This window comes from Grus americana, chromosome 1 (genome assembly GCF_028858705.1).
Source record: "Grus americana isolate bGruAme1 chromosome 1, bGruAme1.mat, whole genome shotgun sequence".
Classification (NCBI taxonomy): domain Eukaryota; kingdom Metazoa; phylum Chordata; class Aves; order Gruiformes; family Gruidae; genus Grus; species Grus americana.
In genome coordinates, this window is record NC_072852.1 from 25,700,005 (window position 1) to 25,721,610 (window position 21,606).

General features: G+C 39.9%; 2 protein-coding genes across 7 annotated transcripts in view; one reads left to right on the plus strand and one right to left on the minus strand.

The window, feature by feature from the left end:
• Nucleotides 1–2,908, plus strand: part of CADPS2 (calcium dependent secretion activator 2) — a 508,886-nt gene extending 505,978 nt beyond the window's left edge. The window contains exon 29 of the transcript XR_008574138.1: nt 2,773–2,908. The gene's annotated coding sequence lies outside the window, so the exon portion shown is untranslated. The remainder of the gene's footprint in view (nt 1–2,772) is intronic.
• PTPRZ1 (protein tyrosine phosphatase receptor type Z1) overlaps nt 1–21,606 on the minus strand; it is a 142,295-nt gene that overhangs the window by 102,546 nt on the left and 18,143 nt on the right. The window lies entirely within an intron of this gene.

Below are 21,606 nucleotides of genomic sequence, written 5' to 3' on the forward strand. Positions count from 1 at the left end.
GCTGCTTTATGAAGCAAAAAATCCTTAATGTTCTGTTCTGCTTCCAGGAAACTGTTGAACATATTTCCACAGACTGTTGATTTATTCATAGAATAAGGCAGCTAAGTTGCAGGATCATGTTTTAACCAGTTTTATGGTTATCTTTCTATGCCTGTCAAGGAGACATGCAAGATACCATTAGACGCTTTTTGTTCCCTTTTCTACCCTCCTTCAAAACCAAAGGTTTCTGTCTGAGGCTGAGACTTGTTTCTCTTTATACTCTGTCCAAATAGCGCTTACCCCATTGCCCAAGGCCCATGAAGTCAGGAATAATGGTGGCAAATGCTTTCCCCTCTGCTCACGAGGGGTGGTGGAACCGACTGATTTGTGGCTGACCTTGTCTCCTGTTCAGTCATGGTGAGCAAACAGAGAAGTTGGGTTTCTGATTCTAGCATAGTGCTGGGACTAATAAGATCTTGTAGACATTTTTTCCTGTTTAAAAAGTATAAATAACCAGGTTTTCTTCCTCCTGACATGAGTCTGATATTCCTTTTGCATTTACTGGCCTCAGTTGAGTTGCTTTTGATTTACGCTGTGAATGAAACATTCAGGTCTTCGATGTGTATTTATTCATATGTAAAGCTAAAAAAAATGAATAGCTTTAAAGATTAACAGAAAGAAATGTCTTTGAGGGACACCCTCTAGATTTGGCCAGGATAATGAGTCAGAGAAGTGGAAACGGGACCTTAACCCTCTGAATTCTGGCGGGGAGAATCCTTTGAGAGATGCTGAGGCAAAAGCCCCATGTATCCACCAGAGACGTCTCTCCTAAGCCTCAGTAAAAAGGTTATTCTGAGGACAGTGCCCGAGACACAGAATATGTTTGGGGATGCTACACTCAACATACTGCTTTGCTACACAGGATACAAGCTCAGGTGTAATCTGGCACTGTAATTTATACCGGGCTGCTGTAATTCTACCAGCCCTTTATGCCTGTCCTTTTTGACAGTGCAGTGTCAAGAGATATCAGCTACTAGACTCAAGAGGACAAAAGGGCAACCTCCTTATGGTTTTACCTCCACTCAGCCTGAACTTGCGAGCTGTACTTGCAGCTGAGCCAGCATTTACAAGATTCTGACATCAGAATGATTTATTTATGGGAACTGGGACACACTTGGGTAACGTCTCCATTTGTGAGATTTTCTACAAATGGGGCACTGATGGTCTGTGTGTACAGTAGGCATTGGCACTCTTAACCATGCATTCAGATTGCCAACGTGGTTTGGTCCTGGGAAGAACTGGTGGATGAGGCCCTCTTATAGACAGATAGGAGCAGCCTCACATTCGCAAGCCATGGTCCTCATGGGGGACTTCAACCACCTTGATATCTGTTAGAGGGACAACACAGCAAGGCATAAGCAATCCAGGATCTTCCTGGAATGCGTTGATGATAACTTCCTCCTTCAAGTGATAGAGGAGCCAAGTAGGAGAGGTGCCATGCTGAACCTTGTTCTCACCAACAAGGAGGGGCTGGTGGGGAACATGAAGCTCAAGGGCAGCCTTGGCTGCAGTGACCATGAAATGGTGGAGTTCAGGATCCTCAGGGCAAGCAAGGAGGGCGCACAGCAAGCTCACTACCCTGGACTTCAGGAGAGCAGACTTTGGCCTCTTCAGGGATCTGCTTGGTAGAATACCATGGGACAAAGTCCTGGAGGGAAGAGTGGCCAACCAGCAATTGTCTTCAATTGTCTTCAACAGCAATTGCTGTAGCCACACTGCCCAGGTCACAGAAGGCAAAGACAGGGACTGGGAGAATGAAGAACCACCCACTGTAGGAGAAGATCAGGTTCAAGACCATCTAAGGAACCTGAAGGAGCACAAGTCCATGGGACCTGATAAGATGCATCCACGGGTCCTGAGTGAGCTGGCAGATGAAGTTGCTAAGCCACTATCCATCATATCTGAGAAGTCGTGGCAGTCCAGTGAAGTTCCCACCGATTGGAAATGGGGAAACATAACCCTAATTTAAAAAAGAAATATCTGGGGAACTACAGGCTGTTCAGTCTCACCTCCGTGCCCAGCAGGATCATGGAGCAGATCCTCCTGGAAACTATGCTCAGGCACATGGAAAATAAGGAGGTGATCAGTGACAGCCAACACGGCTTCACTAAGGGCAAATCGTGCCTGACAAATTTGGTGGCCTTCTACAATGGGGTTACAGCATTGGTGGATAAGGGAAGAGCAACTGACGTCATCTACCTGGACTTGTGCAAAGCATTTGACATTGTCCCGCACGACATCCTTGTCTCTAAATTGGAGAGACATGCATTCAATGGATGGAGCACTTGGTGGATAAGGAATTGGCTGGATGGTCACACTCAAAGAGTTTCGGTCAATGGCTTGATGTCCGAGTGGAGACCAGTGATGAGTGGCGTTTCTCAGGGGTCGGTATTGGGACTGGCACTGTTTAACATCTTTGTTGGCAACATGGAAAGTCGGATCGAGTGCACCCTCAGCAAGTTTGATGATGACACTAGGCTGTGTTGTGCAGTCGACACGCTGGAGGGACATTGACAGGCTTGAGGAGCAGGCCCATGTGAATCCCATGAAGTTCAACAAGGCAAAGTGCAAGGTCCTGTACATGGTTCGGGGCAATCCCAAGCACAACTGCAGGCTGGGCAGAGAATGGTTGAGAGCAACCCTTAGGAGAAGGACTTGGGGGTGTTGGTGGATGATAAGCTCAACATGACCCAGCAGACGTATCCTGGGCTGCATCAAAAGAAGTGTGACCAGCAGGTCGAGGGAGGTGATTCTGCCCCTCTACTCCGCTCTGGTGAGACCCCACCTGGAGTACTGCGTCCAGCTCTGGGGGCCCCAGTACAGGAGAGACATGGAGCTGTTGGAGCGAGTCCAGAGGAGGGCCACGAAGCTGATCGGAGGGATGGAGCACCTCTCCTATTAGGACAGGCTGAGGGAGTTGGGATTGTTCAGCCTGGAGAAGAGAAGGCTCCGAGGACACCTTATAGCAGCCTTCCAGTACCTACACAGGCCTACAGGAAAGCTGGAGAGGGACTGTTTACAGGGCATGTAGTGATAGGAGAAGGGGTAATGGCCTTAAGCTGAAGGAGGGGAGATTTAGATTAGATATTAGGAAAAAATTCTTTACTGTGAGGGTGGTGAGGCACTGGAACAAGTTGCCCGGAGAAGTTGTGGATGCCCCATCCCTGGAAGTGTTTAAGGCCAGGTTGGATGGGGCTTTGGGCAACCTGGTCTAGTGGAGGGTGTCCCTGCCCATGGCAGGGGGGTTGGAACTAGATGGGAGCAAAGAGGATAAACTCTGAAGTCTTAAGTTTTCATCTAGTATAAGTGGATAATGGCAATGTATTACAGTCATGGACATAAAGGATGTCTTGGTATTAAAACTGATGGGAATTTCAATTTATATGGACAGGACTCGGCCTGTGGTTCTTAAGCCAAGGAAGATCATAGAAACTTTTGGGATGCCAGCAAAGATGTGTACATTCACTGAAAATATGTGATCATTTTCTCTTTGAGAAATACAAAACTCTCATTTTAAACAACTTGTGTCTCATGAGATCTCTACTATGTACATTTGTGTTACTGACGCTGCAGAAACTGGAAGCTGTGAATACCAGAAGGTTACACAGGTTTGGAAAAGATTTGAAAAATCTGTGAAGGAGAAATCCACAAACACCTCTTAAACACACTGACACCACTTTTGGCTCACTAAGTCCACTGGTGAAATTGGAAGGACTATACTGGGAAGCTCTCATTCATATTTGCCCTATTTAATGCTCTTGCCCAGGCATTCACTACTGGTTATTGTTGGAGACAGACTACAAGACAAGTGGCTTGAATTAGCCAAGCAGTTTTAAAATTTTTATTCAAATACACGTTTAACTTGCCGAGACACTCAACAAACTGTTTAGAAGGACAAAGGTCTATATACCCAGGTTCAGATTTTCCATGACACAAACTGACCCAACACCACCGAAGGCTACTAAGATGCACAAATTTGCACCTAAATATGAAAGTCTTGGATGATGCTCATTCAAATAGAGTGAGGTAGCTCAGTCTTTGTGTCCTACTTAATCTACTGTCTCTATTCTTCATCAGCACTTATATACACTGTAAAACATTTTGAAAGTCATATTTTTAGATTAAGACACAAATTTCTTCACTGGAGAAGAACTAGGGCTCATGGAAGAAAATGAAATGGTTTGATAAGTACAATGGTTATACAGGGTAGCTGGAAGAAAAACTGCACACGGCTGGTGGCTAAGAAGTGGGACACCAGACAAAGTTACTGCAACAAAGTCAAAGAGAGGAAGACAAACTGCAAAACTGGCATGATAATAAATTTAAAGAAAAGCAGCTACATGTGATTAGCAAAATAGATGCTCAATGTTTTTCACCTTTAAAAAGAATACAATTAAATAGATCAGAAAGACTTTTATTATGTAGGTTCTACTTCCAAAAGTAAACACAGAACCTTAAACACAGCTAAAACTGTGCAAAATGACCTCTCATGATAAATAGAGTGGTTCTTCAACAATTTTCATTTCTTATTTTAGCTTCTTCCATTGACAGGAAGGTCACAGGACCTACTTCTAATACCTTTCATCCATTTTATGAAGGTGTAGCTTCATTGCCTGAACTGAAATAATTCTTGATTTGTACTGATGGAGGAAATGAAAAGAATCAGAGCACAATCTGCTAACAGTCTTGAAGTTCTAACTGGCAGGAGCTATCTATAAATCCCTCTGGGAAAATTATCTACGTTTACCTGAGTAAGCTCTCTTATGGATTTATTTAATTTTGTAATGCCATCTGTAAAATCCTTAAAACCACCAAAACACTGTAATAGCCCACCTCTACAATTTTATATATTCTTTCTCCCTGAAAGTCAAAGTGTCTAAATCTTTTGTAAGATTTGTCTGAGAAATCTCCCAGCCTCAGAGAAACTTAAAAATCTTTTTTTTTTTAACACCAGTTCCTTCTGTATAGGCTTATTTTAGGCATCGGTACATATTCAGCTATCTATAAAGGGAGTCAGTTCCCTTCATTATGCTGGAGTGTAGGCTGCTCATTCCAATACAGACTGAAAAACTGAAACTTTCCCTGCACTAAATATAAAGCCAAAACAAAACTCCTCTTACAATTTGACAATTGTTGTGTGTATTTACTAACACAAACTGTGTTTAAATCTTAAAAAAGAAAAAAAAAATTAAACAAAATAAAAGATGGATTGGTTTCATTTGAAAGCAGTTAGCATTAAGACCCAGAGTATTAATAGGCACTCTGCTGACTTAACTTGTCACAACTTTACAGTGAACAGTGCCAGGAATAATCCTTATGGTATCCGCTAAAGTTTATAGATCACATTTAATCACAATTTTCCAGTGCATTTGTATATGCACAGGAACAAGGCCTCCAGTTTGACCAATTTACATTCTACCCCATTGTAATTTTACATGCCTGGGGCTTGCAGAGCCTCTGAAATTTCTAAGCAGCCGGGGGAAAGTGGGAAGGATCTCAGGATACCACAGGGTGTGATCCAATCTGCTTGATACCTGCTTCCACCTTCACTCTGACTACAGGCAAAGTAGTATGAAATGTTAGACGTTTCCTTCCATTTGTGATACTGTGCAACTAGACATCATCTGAAGATGGAGCAAAATGGTCTGATAGACTTCAGCTTCCTACACAGCCATTAACAGTTAGTTGAAGCATTGGCTATAGTAAGGTTTAAGGCTTCTCTGGTAACTGATGTAGCATTCAAGTGTCTGCTCACTGAAATGAAGCTGAAAATACACATTTTAGGTGGGAGAGTGGTGCTTATCTTTCCAGAATGGATATTTCTGAACATGCACTGATGAGTGAAATGAAGTGCCTGTGAAGCTCTTGAGCTAAATACAAAGATATCCCAGTAATGTAAGAACCTACAGAACTAAGTAACCCAGGAAAGCTGGATGACTGGCTTGCTGCTGAAGATGTTAAATGCATTTTAGGTGTTTGAAGCCAAAACCAGAAGGGACTTAAGAGGACTGTAATCTCCCCAAAGATGTTACACTATTGTCCCATGTATGAAGTGAGGCAAACTGAGGATTATGATAGAAATTGGAACTGCTATTAAAAAAAAGCAGTTATCAATTTGTGATTCCTAGGACACACTTTTATATCATTCTGCTGCTACTCAGGTTCCTTTCCCCATAGCCAGATAGCTTTTTAATGCAACACATGTAAATTAACAGAATCACATAAATAAAAATTAAATCCAGATCAGACATGAACAAACAAAAATTCAATCAAGTCAGTGAAACTACAGGCATTTGGTTTCAAAATGAATTTTCTTCTCTGTTAGCACTACCAGAGAAGTGGGAAAGAGATAGAGTTGAACAGAACTGGACTTAGTTTAAACATAAATAGTAATGGTAACTTAATTTTATTTGCATGATCCTCTTCAATGTTCTGGATATTCCACAGACAAACTTTTAAAATTTTGATTTCTAGCAAAACTGTGTGTCAAGACCTGTACTAAATATAATTATGAAATAAGAATATGTGCTTCACCTCTTACATTTACCACCTAAGTGTAAAAAGATTTACAATCCCGTTTCCAACAGACGAGAAACATTGCAGTAGACATTTCAGAACTGCAGTGAAAAATTAACCAAATTTAAGTCCTATATCCAAAATCTCAGAGTTTGCATTTAACTGCCTTTTGGAAACGTTTTTAAAAGTCTTTACTATGTTTCCGCAGTGCCTCTCCACCTGTTAATATTAACATCTACAGATCAGTAAAGCTCTACAGCTTTGGTAATAGCTATCTAAAACTCTTGAGAGTAGACCTTATGCAAGTCATCTCAAAGGCACATTTACTGAAATAAATGCTTTTTAGCATAGTAGGGGCTGTGAAGTCAAGCTGTCAGAAACTTTCTCTTTTGCAAACTATTTCAAAAGGTAAAATCATCTTGTGGAGTCTAATGAACAGCCTTAGACCGAATCCCATGAACATGCTGGTAGGGGGGAGACTGAGAGAAATATATTCTCTAAAGGAGGAAGTCTTTAATTATTAAATATTTTTCTTTCTCATTTATCTGATGCTGAAATTGCAAATTTTACTCAACCATTATCCCTCCAGTCATGTTCCAGTAAGTTTCCTGAAAGGTGGCTCTTTAGACAGCAGTATCTTTTGCTTCAGGGAGGTATTTACTTGAAACATCTTGGTGAAATTCTTTTTTCAGTAACAAAGGGGAAAAGAGAGGTTGCTCTGGATGATATTTGTATAAGTATTCATATAAGTCTAGGGACTATGCCACATACCAAAACCATTCTACTCCCTTGAGGAAGATCTACACTCACAACGTCAAGACCGAAAAATTCCAAAGCTCATCATGGACACTTGGTATCAACTGCGCATCTATAAAATTATATGTGTCTCTATTTGACAAAAAATATATGAACATAATGTAAACAATACAATAAAAATCTTGTAAACAAATGTAGAGACTGACATTTTTTGACAAATCCTTACAATTTTATATCCGCATAGGTATACACAGATATATGTATATCTACAAGGATTTGTCAAAAAGGGGTATATAAATATATAAACATACATATTGCAATTTCTTATGATTGTATCATGTTATAAATCTCATGTTTATGCTTTTCCTTTAGACATTTCCTTATTGTAACTGATTGCATAAACACATCATTTGAAAAAGGAAGTGTCTTGTGACGGCTAGAAACAACAGAGAAAAATTGTGAAAAACACTGGCACACTAAAAGCACAAACCAAAGGCAAAACAAAGGCACTTAATGTATAGGTCCCTTCCGTACTGGGTTTGCGTGGCGAGGTTTTGGTAGCGCGGAGCTACAGGGGTGGCTTCTGTGAGAAGCTGCTAGAAGCTTCCCTTATGTCCCATAAAGTCAATGCCAGCTGGCTCCAAGACAGACCTGTCGTTGGCCAAGGCTGAGCCCATCAGTGATGATGGTAGCACCTCTGGTATCATGTAGTTAAGAAGGGGAAAAAAACTGCACAACTGCAGCCAGAGAGAGGAGTGAGAATATGTGAGAGGAACAACTCTGCAGACACCAAGGTCAGTGCAGATGGAGGGGGAGGAGGTGCTCCAGGCGCCGGAGCAGAGATCCCCCTGCAGCCCGTGGTGAAGACCATGGTGAAGCAGGCTGTCCCCCTGCAGCCCATGGAGGAAGGATGAGGGGGTGTAGAGATTCCACCTGCAGCCTATGGAGGACCCCACACCGGAGCAGGTGGATGCCCGAAGGAGGCTGTGAACCCGTGGGGGACCCATGCTGGAGCAGTCTGTTCCTGAAAGACTGCACCCCGTGGGAGGGACCCCACGCTGGAGCAGGGGAGGAGTATGAGGAGTCCTCCCCCTGAGGAGGAAGGAGTGGCAGAGACAACGTGTGATGAACTGACCACAACCTCCATTCCCCGCCCCCCTGTGCCACTGGTGGGGAGGAGGGAGAGGATTCGGGAGTAAAATTGAGCCTGGGAAGATGGGAGGGGTGGAGGGAAGATGTTTTAAGATTTGGTTTTTATTTTCTTATTACCCTAATCTGATTTGATTAGTAATAAATTAAATTCATTTTCCTCAAGTTCAGTCCGTTTTGCCCATGACAGTAATTGGTGAGTGATCTCTCCCTGTCCTTATCTTGACCCACGAGCCTTTCGTTATATTTTCTCTCCCCTGCCTGGCTGAGGAGGGCAGTGACAGAGCGGCTTTGGGGGGCACCTGGCCTCCAGCCAGGGTCAACCCACCACACCTTCACCAGAAACACAAGGGGCCCTCCTGCTCCTGCAGATAGCTTGTAACTGACCTTTGGGTGCTCTTGAGGAGCAACTGCCATGTAGATTTGCAGCTCCCCAGGCAGAGGAAGGAAGGGAGCCTGTGTCCTGATGTCCATGTAGTTTTCAAGCCAGCAGGACGTAGTGAAAAGGAGAATTAGTGTCGCTAATACCTTACATGGAGCTTAGCGTTGCAACTGTGTGTTTTAACATGTTCCAATAAGGTTTAATTTTGAAAAGGTGCCTGAAAGATGACTAAGTCTTTAAATTAGAAACATATTTTAGATATGAAATAGGCTCCAAGCTGCTCCACACTATCCAGACTGAGAAACTTTAAGAAATTTTAAGGTTAGGAACTGAGGTATCTGTGAAGTCAGGCAACTCTTTTTCAGTATTTTCAGGACTTGGGTGACTTTGGACTTGGGTGTCTGTCTTCTACCTAAGTTTCACTTTTCACTTGTTGTTTACAATTACAAAAGCCTTTGGAAAACTCACTGTTGAACAGGCCAAACAGTAACAGTGGACTTTAAGTAGAGTCTAATACTAACAGAGATTTCACCCTGATATATTTGGAATTTAACCTTTATGGCACTACCTAAACACAGAAATGATTGTAATAAGAAGTACATGTCATTTAGATCCAGAAAAAAAATCTAGTGTACTCAACCAGAGTTTTTTTCCCAGATCTTTGAGCTTGGTTCAGATGTTGAGGCAGTGGGAAGGGGCTGGCTGTTTGTTGGGGGACTGGTGCTACTGGATTGGGCTGGGGTTCCCAAAACCCTCATCCAGACCTTACAGCTACCAAGGACACACAGCCTCAAGTTTAATTAGTGAGGCCTCTGCTTTTGGTAGGATAACTTATCATTTTGCTCCAGCAATTCTGAAGTTGATTTAAAAAATTAAAAGTCAGTATGAACAGATTAAATGTCATTGTTTTATTTTCCTATTATTTCTTTGGGAAAACATGTCATATAAAAATAAAAGAGGTCCATAAAAGGGGGATATGTTGAAATTCCTTACGGAATCCACATTTAATCCTGGGGTTTAGAGGATTTATGGAAGAATGCTAACTCCACAGGGAAGTGGATGGTCTGGGTTTTCCTCCATGCTTTGCCAACTCCTGCACCATGTAAGTAGAGCACCACATCACAGCTGTATTTTCGTACAGTCCAGGCACTTAGTGCTCACACTGGGCTCTTGCTGGCCAGCATGTTTTGCTCTTGTTTTGAAAAGCAAACCATCAGTTTCTGGTCCTCTGCATCATCAAACTTAAACAAATGTGGTATATTTTTCTATAGAACAATATTTTTATTTTCACAGACTGCTGAAAACAAAAAGGTGTATTGATTGCTCCTAGAGGTGATTGTTTACTGTAGCTAACTACAGCAATATTAACACTTGATTTTTTTTCCATCAGATTATATAAAAAAGGAGATATCAAATAAAATAAGGTCATGCCATTTTAAAATCTATTTTGTTCATATTTCCTTTCTTGACTTCATTTTTTATTCTCTTCAGTACCTTGTTATCTATATTGCATCTACCATTTGATACAGTTTTGAGGTCAAATTCAGTCTCATGTTTTATGTAAGGAAAAATTTCTTCAGTGAAAGGGTTATCAAGCACTGGGACAGGCTGCCCAGTGGAGTCACCATCCCTGGAGGTGTTTAAAAAATGTGTAGATATGGAGCTTAGGGACATGGTTTAGTGGTGGACTTAGCAGTGCTGGGTTAATGGCTGAACTTGATGATCTTAAACAATCTAAACAATTCTACGATTCTACATAGGTCCAAGACAGTACCATGAGGGAAACAGGAGTCCCATTCTAGTCCTTGTCCCACATCACCCACAAAACTAAAACTTCAGACAATTTCGTAATTCAGAGAGTAATAATATTTGGGAATGGGGACTCAGGAGTGTGCCAGATATTTTGCATGATCTTAGTCATGTGTCTTGCTCATTTGTATTTAATCAATATGGTCTTCATCTTGGAGAGGGGAGGTAAATCTGTCTAGGAAGATACATAAGGCCCATGTGAATGCAGACAGAACACAACAGCACTTTATAGGCATACATCCCTCTCCTCCCAACCTCCTAATGTCTGCTTTATGTACATTTTACATAACAGTAATAGCAGACAGGATACAACTTTATGGTTTAAAAAAACCCCAAACAAACAACAAACAACCCTCCCCCCCAAAAAACCCCCAGAACAACACTGTTCCGTTAGTTCATATTCTTTCTGCTCTAACCCCTGTTGAATTCTGTCAGCAGACATACACCTAGCTGAACAAGGTTTGACCCAAAATGTGGAAATAATAGCCCCATAAGATGATAGATACATGGTTTAATCAATCATTGTAAACATGAAATTTCACCTTATTGCAATAACCATTTTCCCATATAATCCAACCTTTCACTAAGGCAGTAAAAAGCTTTTTTCCAGGTCTCAGGTGGTGGTGGCACTCCATGAAAAGCCTTAATTTGTGCACTGAACCACAAAATGGAGGTTCTGACCTCTTGTTACTTGCAATCCTACACTGGGTGTATAACACGGTTTGAACTAAGCAGCTCATTGCAGCAATCCTCCTAGGTTCACATTAGTTCAATACAACTGAAAGTTCATACATTGTGGCACTCGGCTGTCAACGCTCAATAACCAACTGCAAATCGACTGCAACTTTCTAGCAGAAAGAAATTAAATCTTTGAAACAAAAATCAAGACGCCTGAGAATGTCATTATGATTCATAGGCAAATTTTTACTACAAACTAAACACTATAACATGAAGAAATTAAATACAACATATCTAACTATTAAATTTGTCTTCAGTTAATTGCGATGACTCATCTACCAAGATTAAATGATTTTTATTGCCAATTAATACAGTAATGAATTGCTCTGTCAATTAACCAGAATCAGGGGAAAACATTATCTAAAAATGTAATAGTTTGAGCATGCTTAAACCTCATAAGCAGGTTTCAACGCACCTAAAGTGACTTGTGAATTTACAGCAGGACCGATCAAATTATTCCCACAGGGAATTCGCCTGTGTAAGCTCTTTGCTGGTTTGGATCTCAACTCCCAATAAAACTGAGAGTTTGGGCTCTTAAGTGATGAAGAATTAGTTCTAGAAAGGGATTATAACACTGAACTCCCATTGAAGGGTCTCGAAGATCCTCAAAGCCCTTGATAAACAGACACCTGCCCTTGGTCTAGGTGTAGAGCACTAAAACCCTGGGTAAAGGCATTAATTAGCAGGCGGTGAAGCGTGTCTGCCTGTTCCCCCTGCTCTTATGAATATTTATATAAAGGTTTTATGGTATGGGGGAAAACTTCAATAGGCCGGATTCAGAGTGTCTTCTGTGAATATTCTTTGGGCAAGTAATTAGGACGCTTTGTACTAGAGCCATTTAGACACTTCTGCCATTGTGCTAGGGAGGAAGCCTGCTTTACACATCACGCTGAGCAATGCAGGGCTGTGAATAGGGGATGGCCTGGAAGTTTACATATAGACTGAGAAGAAGTTCTCCCACTGCCTGTTTTCTTATAAATGCTTCCAATTAAGTGTGCAGGCCCAAAGAGGCAAAATGAACACGGTGCTAAAACTCACTTCTGTGAGTGAGCAAGGAGGGTTTAAACTTCTAGGGTCTGGAGAACATCTTGGGGAAAATAAAACTGCTGAGAGGAGAGGAACATACAGCTGACTCTATACCAAAACAAACTCTGAGCCCAAATAATATAAATATATATTAATACGGCTATACCACAGAGTCTAGCAAACAAAAGCAAATTGAATTCCTAAGGGGTAGCAGGATGAAACGATCAGCACAATGTAACAAACCAGTAGGATTTCAATTACCATATGTAAAATGGCCAAATGGCCCAAAAGGACAAAGCTTAGAGAAATAATGCAGGTGCAAATCTGAAAAGTAGCTCTTGAACACAAACCAGCAGAGGCCTTTCTTGAGAAACTCATATAATGTGCACAGCATAGCGCCAGGTCACATAGCGACCGCAGATGAGCCACTAAAGAGTGATGACTGCAATATAATTTGAATTGACATTCAAGGCCCAGCAAGGGTGTCAAATTAGTACATTGACACCAACCTCTAGTAAATAAAATGCACAAGTTTTTTCAAAGATCCTCAAAATAAAAACATTTCCATTTTTGATAGCAATGCCACTTTTTAGAAGTCTTAAAAATATCTACTAATTTTCCAGAAATGGATACAGTTGGTTAAATTAAAAGATTCAAGAGGATATGCCAAAATGTTGCGATGCCCTGGTGTTTCAGTTATTTAGCTTGGACAGGGTGATAATTTCAACTAAGTTCAGAGAGCTGTAACAAGCAAGGTAAATATGTAACACCACCAAATAATATGCAGCTTTGATAGATGTAGCAGCAAAAATAATTGAAAAAAAAACCAGTATTGAGAAATATTAAACTACTTTTACTCTGTTGGGAAAGAAGTGACCAGGGCATCTCTGGACAGCTAAATCAAGGTCTTCATTCAGTGTATAGCTGGAGTCCAAGCAGAAATTTGGAAATATGTCAGAAATTATGAAGAAAGAACATTATTGCCCCTTAACACAAATCATCGGTGTGGTTTCATCTGGAAAAATGAATTCTGTGCTGCTCTTGCCTTCTCAAAAACATTTAAGCACAATAACATTGGTGAGAGGGTACACTGATAAAAGTGACTATGGAAAAGTTCCAAACAAAGGGAGATGGAAAAGGTTAAGACTGCTTATTTTGGGAAGAAAACAAATATAAAGAATAATGAATGTTGCTGAGATGAAGACTGGGAACTTTTGTTCTCCTTCTCTCTAGAAGAATAAGAACACCTGGGGGCATTAATGAGAAGGCTGAAAGTAAGAAAAGCAGTGAAAGGATACACTTTTTTCACATCCAGGCAATTATCACTGCAGGAAACCGCTGAGGCTAACAGCTAAATGAAGTTCAAAATAGCTATAAAGATATCAAGCCTATTTGGAGTTATCACAATACATTTAGAGAGGCACCTAGCATAGATGAGATGTGTGAGAAAAGACTGGGGAAGCATCTCACTTCTACCTACTGGAGGATTTCATGCCTGTTCTTCTGAAGCATCTGCACTGGCCTCTGTCAGAGAACGGTGAATTCAGGTATGACCCAATATGGCTTTTTCTCCTATTTGCATACTACACATGAATGATCCACGGCATTTGAAACAGTGGTAGTACTTGTCCTAGATGAAATGCAGCTACTATTAAAACTTAAAATAAACATAACTTACTGTTCTGTAACAGCCAGTCTACTTGCATCCAGGTAAGCAACAAAGTTAACTTTGAGAAGTTGGCTGGAGCAAGTGGTATGACTGACTCTTCCCTTGCTTAGATTCGAGGGAATGTGTCCCTAGATGCTTTTAGCAATGTCTCCCTTAACAGTCTGAAATTCCATCAGGGACAGCAAAACATGACTGCAAATTGATATACCTAACAAATGGAAAAATCTCGGATCCATCAGTTGCAGCTTCCTTACAGAGCTGGGGATTATGTGACTCTTGTGTTGCAATATCCACCATATTCAAAGAGCAAATGCTGGTTTTAGACAATACTGGCTTTCACTCCCCTTATAAGAGAACAGGACAGAGGAGATTTTGGCCTAACCAACGCTACAGAGTACACCTAAAAATTTGTGGGCAATGGTATTTTCAAATGGCACAATTCTGTGATTCTGCAGTGTATCGTTCATTCTCAAAACCTTATTCCTCTGAAAAGACTTATTTAGGTGACTACTGCTATTATGATTCCCCCCCCGCTGGGCACTTTCTAGACATTCTGCTTTATCTAATTGTGTTTAACCTGGAGAACCAGAAGAATAGCCTGATCTGGCCATTGACCCATACGCCTCCTGTAAAGGCAAGAGATACTCCTAAATAGTAGACTCCTGTCTATTCTCTCCTGTCTATTTTTGTTGCAACTTATGAGAAAATCCTTGCTGCTATTGTCTGTTCCCATGGAGAAAGACAATTTAAATGTCCAGTAAAAATGCCAGCCATTACAGTACTTACCTAACTGTTCTTCCTCTCTCTTGATGAGATGATGTTGTTGCTTACACTGTCATCATCCATCAATGGTCTTTTCCCTTATGTCTTGAGTAGCTACCACGTTTCCCATTATAGTTTTAATGTCCAAACATCTCCACTGGTGAACATGCACAGGGCACAGTAGCTCTTATGAAAATAATTCCGGGAACTTACAGCTCTTAAATTGGATTAGGGGCAAGTACCAGCTGTTCTTGCTGCGTTAATTCAGAGCTCGGCATTGAAAGACCTGCCTCTTCCCACTGGAAAGCTGCTGGGTAATGCCATTTTCAAGGAAGGCCAGGAAATGTAGTTACAGTGCTCTCAAAATGCAGTTTCACACAGCAGTACAGCAAATTCATTTCGCTAACACTGGTATAAAATGTTCAGGTAGCCCTAGACAGATACTGTAAAAAAACTTATATGAATTATAGACACTGAACTTTTTATTTTGTTACATTAATTGTATTTATTATTTTTAACCTTGTCGTCCTCAACATCACCAAAAGCAAGCCATCCCTAATACAAGTCTACCATTAAACTGTGGAAATATCCCGTAGCAAATTAATTAAGATATGGAGCAGAAGGATCTTTTACTTTCACTAGCTGAAACAGATGAAGCTGAGACAGGTATTATTTAATCTTGCAAATTAAATCTCTGCTGAATAGCCAAATAAACACAGGTTGCCTAATGCTACTCTTCCTTGTACTGTAATTTAATTTAAATGTGGGAGACAAACCCAAATGAGGTTGCTATGTAAATTTCTTCTGGTAAAGGGGAATATAGTCTCAATCACTCTCTTCTTACCAGGGCAGCTGTACCATGTCTTATGGCTGAGGAAAAGCAACATGAGGTGGGGGACTGGACCTGAATTCTTGTTGTGTCCTATGACAGTTGATAGAAGGCTGTGAATCACCACATTTGCTCAAGCCCACCTATGTCTTGCCTCTCAGGTGTGTTGGCCACCCCTGCTCAGGCAGGACTCCCCCCGCAGCCGGGAAGGCAGTGAGGACGGGTGCTGCTGCGTTTCCAGTCCTAAGGAAGCACCGCATGAATTCACTCAGCTCCCAGCAGCAGAAGGCAGGTAATGAGCCAGGACAACTATGGCATTTCCATGCTTCTAGTTGCCCAAGTAGAGGCTGTAAATAACTGCAGGATTTTTTTTATTGTCTTTATTTCAGGGATGTATCCATTCTTCAGCTAACTGTTAAATTTTTATGCCCCTTTACAGATAAATGAGGTATTTTGACTGCAGCAGGTGACCAGCATTAAGCTCTTTCAAAGAGAAACCCTTAAAAAAAATATGTCCAGCTTTGATTAAGTTGACTATCTGAATTCAAAGCATGTCTTGACTGCTTTCCATGAAAACAACCGATCCTTTTCATGGGTTAATGCCATTGTAACTTCCTCTACACGTTGAACAGATTACCATGGACACAAATTCAGACTCCTTCCATTCACACAAGGTCCCTAGAAATTTACATAAGTCTGCAGAGAAAACAGGCAGCCAAGCTTTCACTGGCATGAATATTGTGATGAAACTTTCCAACAATACATACTTTTGTCTCATAAAATAGAGTTTACAGTAAAAAAACCCTGCAAATTAGTTAAACAGTAGGAAAAAAAATATTTTAGGTAGCTGTTTAAAATGGCCTTTTAAAATAAATAATCACTATCCAAGTACCTTAAGTTAATTTGCTGCAAAATCAAAAGTCTGGCAATATCCCACGTACAATAAAAAATATTTCTTTGCCATAATAGTGAGCTTTTTTATGTCAAAAATATTACTCTGCAAGTCACAGCAGTGCATCTGTTACACATAAGCCCCCCCCCGCCCAATATAATACCTTCAATTGACCGATAAGGTGTCCTCAATGCAGTTTGGCTTTGCTGCCCTTTTTAAAAATGACAGCCATTTTCACCATAACCAGACTCTTTCAAACGTAAGAATAACATTCTCCCCTTCAGACTCATTCTTATAAATTTTGTTAAAAAAAATTCACTGAAATCAGTTTTGGTCCATAAGACATCAAGGACTTGGAATGAAGAGAGGCCAGGACAGGGCCTCTTAGATATTGGATTTATAGCAACTATGTTTATATATGATTATTAGGAATTAATTTTAAAAAAGAGCTTGGGAGATCCCAGATTTCCAAATTCAAATGGAATATTTGATATTCTACTAGATATTCTGCAACCAAATGACATGAATTCTTTTTAAAATGTTTCCCTGAAAAGCAGCAATACACCTGCTCTTAGGAAATACCTCTTGAGCAGAAAATGAGATCTTTCTGAGGAATCTGGATCCATCCTGCTAGGCTAACCTTTTGGTGAATGGTATGTTACAGGATGAAGAAAGGTCAGTGTCTTACTTGAATAGTCTCTTAATCCAAAAGCACTGAGGGATGCACATCCTGTCCTGAATGCTTCAGCTTATATTTCTGATTTTATTGACATCTAATCTTTAGTCTTCCACCCTTCTCAGCTCATTTAGGGCTAACTGGCATTGTGCATTCCCTCCACAAAACTCTCCCTGTGCTGGCTTCCAAACCTTTCTCAGCAGTTTCTGCACCTGCAAAACCCTTCCTGCTACTCTGTTGTGTACATGCTGAAAGAATTTCCAATAATGAAATATATATTTGGGTTTTTTTCTAACAGAATCACATGGAGATTTTAAGTTAACGAACATTTTCATAGTGAAGCCCTTTCCATCTAACAAAACTCATGTTTTTTAATGAAAGGAACTCTATTTTTTTCTTTATCTGGAGTCTATTTTTACAGCCTATGAAGATAATTACAAATTGAACACATTTCTCTTTTATATTTAAGGATGGAAATTTTACAGAGTTCAGAATTAATTGCTAGTTTCTCTGACAAGATGTGAATTATTTTTAAGTCAGACTACCATGTCACAATCCCAATTACAAAGCTCGTTCTTGTCTCCCTTACGCACCCAAGCCTCTCTGTGAGAAACTGTAGCGCCATTAAAGGAACAGGAAGTTTTACCGCTGATTTTGCTGAGACCATTAAGCTCAGGTGTGATCTGAGAGTACAAAACACTCATAACGTTATCTAAAATGTCCTCAATTCAAATAGCTTGGAACACAACTTCCATAAATGAACTGGAAGAAACTTTTCCCTTACCCTAGTCTCCTTTAAAGCAAAGCACTCCTTAAGCTTTAAATTATCCGCTCATCCAAATACAAGGTTTAACAATTATTTCCAAGCAATAAAATACATTTCTTGGCAAAAGAAAATAGAGAATTTACTAAGAGGCATTGGTTATTCTAGGTAATTTTTTTAATCATTTATTCTGTGTGTAAGAGAATTCTAGTAAGTAAAAATCCTTAAGCTGACATCAATAATCATGCATGCATATATGTAGTGACCTCTGCCGGGGACTTCAGAGCTAATCTTGAGACTGTACCTTATATTCTGCTCTTAAAATAAATCTAGGAAGAAATCAAGCTTCCTGACACTCATCTGAAAAAAGACACGAATCTTGAGTTTCTAAGTGATCTTTGTCCACGGGCATGCACGGAATAATCATAGTTGGGAGAAGAAACTGGAAAAATCTTTCTTTAGTCCACAAATATCTATCACTAACAAGAAATGTATTTCATATATCCACATAGCTTTCTACAATTCAGCATTCAATACTTTACGTAATATTCATATCCACACGACTTTCTGCAATTCAGCATTCAATAGTTCATGCAATAGTCTCTGGTACTCCATATCATTAACTTGGTACTTCAGTTTTACCATCAGCTTCAAGGGACTTTCATCAAAATAAGTCTCTCCATAAAAAGGAAAAAGCTTTGCTGTGAACAAGCAATACATAAATTATATACTGTTTCATTTATGGGAAATGCAAATTTTCCAAGCTACAAGCATTGATTATTTGAAGTTATATATAATTTATGGTGAAAAGTACTGCTTCTTTCCAAACTACAGGCTTCTGCACAAATATACCAAAGCAAAATAAGAGAAGAAAATGAGAAATCAAACTTTTTTTTTTTCTTCACTCTTTGAGAATGACACATGGAAGTAAGCAGGTAGTAAAGGCTGTCTCTGGAGAAGGAGTAAAGCATACCTATTGTTGGTGTGCTGGCTACGATCTGTGTGAATGGTGCCTTTTGAAAGTTCTCATGAGGCATATATTACAGGTAATTGAATTCAATGAGAAATAGATAACTGTATCAAAGTCTACATTAGAAAAGAAAAGTTCTAATCTTCATCCCAAAGGGAAAGATATTTGGTCCTTGAATGGTTAGAATATATGGATCATCATTAACTCTCCCCTCTCTCGCACTCTGAGGCACAATAGCGGAAAGGACCTATGTCAGCATGAATCTCCTAGGCATCTTACACATGAGGTTGGAAAGAAAAAACTAATAAAGGTCTAACCTTCTTCTGCAAATTCCAAGTTTCACATAAATGTATCCTGGCTTTCATTAGGAGAGTGTAGCATTAGGAATGGCTTTTCATAAATACCTGAACTCCTTCACTTTTGAGGTCAAAGTGCAGAAGCCCACAGACTGAGTTTCTGGCCATTTTTATATCTTTATTGGTAAAACTTACTCGTGGGCTGAAGATCAAAATTAAGTCATCACACCTTTACAAAACAGGACATAAATGTTTCATCTCTCCTTCCAGAAGAAAGGGAATCAAAACTATAGAGTGTATGTGGAGCTTAAAGTACAAATGAAAATAGAGCTTTTGGAAAAATGGGGGAAAAAAAAAAAAAAAAGCTTCTGGAAGAAGTTCTTTGTTAATCCAGAATGGGACCCAAACCTTCACTCTGCTAGTTTCGTTTCTTCCTTCTCTCCTTCCTTTCATTCCTGATTTTTCCTTTTCTTTCTGCTTTATTTTACAGCATGAAAGTTTTCATCTAGTTTTTGCTAACTTTAAGCTGTCCATTTAACCTTCCTGCCAGTCATCATTCCATATGCATTTCATTCTAGATTTCTAGTGTTTTAATTGCTGTATTTAATCTGTTTTCATACAACTTATCATGCAATGGCCAACCTGGTGGGCAGGGTCCAAAACTTCATCTGCTGCCAGGATAGGCTCATGTGTCACTGAAGAATCAATACAGGCAATGGCTGAAAGATGGTTGCAGTCCTCAAAGCAGTCAGATCCTTTTTCCTAGGGTCATCTTGGGAGCAGACCAAGAGTTTTTTAACGGCCAAATTAATTGCTCTGGTTTGCTCTTGGTGGCTATCTCTACCCCAGCGTAGGCAGGCACCTATTTGTGTGCATGCATGGCGTCAGGCAAGCGCAATAAGCTCAGCGTGATAGGAGCAAGCTTTTCAGCCCTGGTAAAAATGACAGCTAAGGGCAGGCTGTTGCCATCAAATTAACTCCCCAGGGACAGCAAACTGCCAGCAATGGGCTGAATGATGGATGAATTGTTCTCTGAGGCTGCATATAACATGCGGATCATGGCTTGAACTTTTTCTTGTATCAAATTGAAGCTCCCCTTTTCACCTATACATTTGTGCCTCAGCCCACATCTCAGATTTGATTTACCCATCATTATCTTCCTAGTCCCCAGGGTCTCATTTGGATTTCATAATTTACCTTTATCTTTATGGTTGTCTTTTCTCAGCATACTCCTCTTATACTGCTGATTCATAGGCTGAGCCCTGTCATCATCAGCAAAGCAAACTCCTTCGTATCTAAACCACTTCTTTACTAATTGTCACACACTTACTTTCTCAAGGCCTGTCATTATTAATTTTGTCATAATTAGATTAAGGGTGAAGGAAGATCTCATCTACACTGAGTGCCAGGTAAGTGCAAACTAACACTTTAATATGAGTGGGGTTTTTTTGAGTAAATAATGGAAATTCTATCAGTATTAATTCTGCCTACTATGAAGGTATGCAATGAAAGAGAGACTAGAGCATTAATATGGAGAAATGTTCTATATTCTCTGTCTAGTGCATGTGTGCTAGTTTGATGTCAACTAATTGCTAAATCAAGCAGTGATGAAAGGGTTGCATTTTAATTTATCCAGCAATGCCTCGGTTATTGCCAAATGAATGGGCTCACTGCTCTTATACTGGCAATGTACTAGTTTTTTTGTGCTAGGATTAAGTTTTATTCATTCTCTAAAATGTATCTGGTCTCTTACAAACTCTGTATTAGCACTGGAAGGAAAGGAGATGGAAGAATATTACTGTAGGAAAAAAAGGTTCTGTTAGTTTTATTGGTATCTTAATTTCTACTTTTATCTTTATAGTGCTTGCAATGCTACTTTGGTGTAGAGTGAATAATAGGTGGTTCTTATTCAAGCACTGAGTACTCCACATTTTTGGCCATGTTTTGGATACTTTCCTACATTGAACACAACAGATGCTCGTGTATACTTGGAACCAAGGCTCTTCTTCAAATTGAGTTTGCTATACAGCCATTTGCATTAGCAGTTAACTTTTTCTGATTTCTTTCTGAGCATCTGAGTCACTTACTTAAATCCAAGAGTAGCTCTTGGATACTAGTTCCTACCCTAATATTAGCTTACTCTTACAAATTTATTTCTTGTGTAATATATGTCAGGAAACTGTAATGCTTAATAAATGTACACCAAAAATTTTATGGACATAGTTTAGAACTGACTAGAAGGATTTATTTTGATCAGGATTTGCACTAATATGTCTTTTTTACTGCTAATATCATGTTAGATTTACTTATTTATCTATCTATTTATTTATTTCC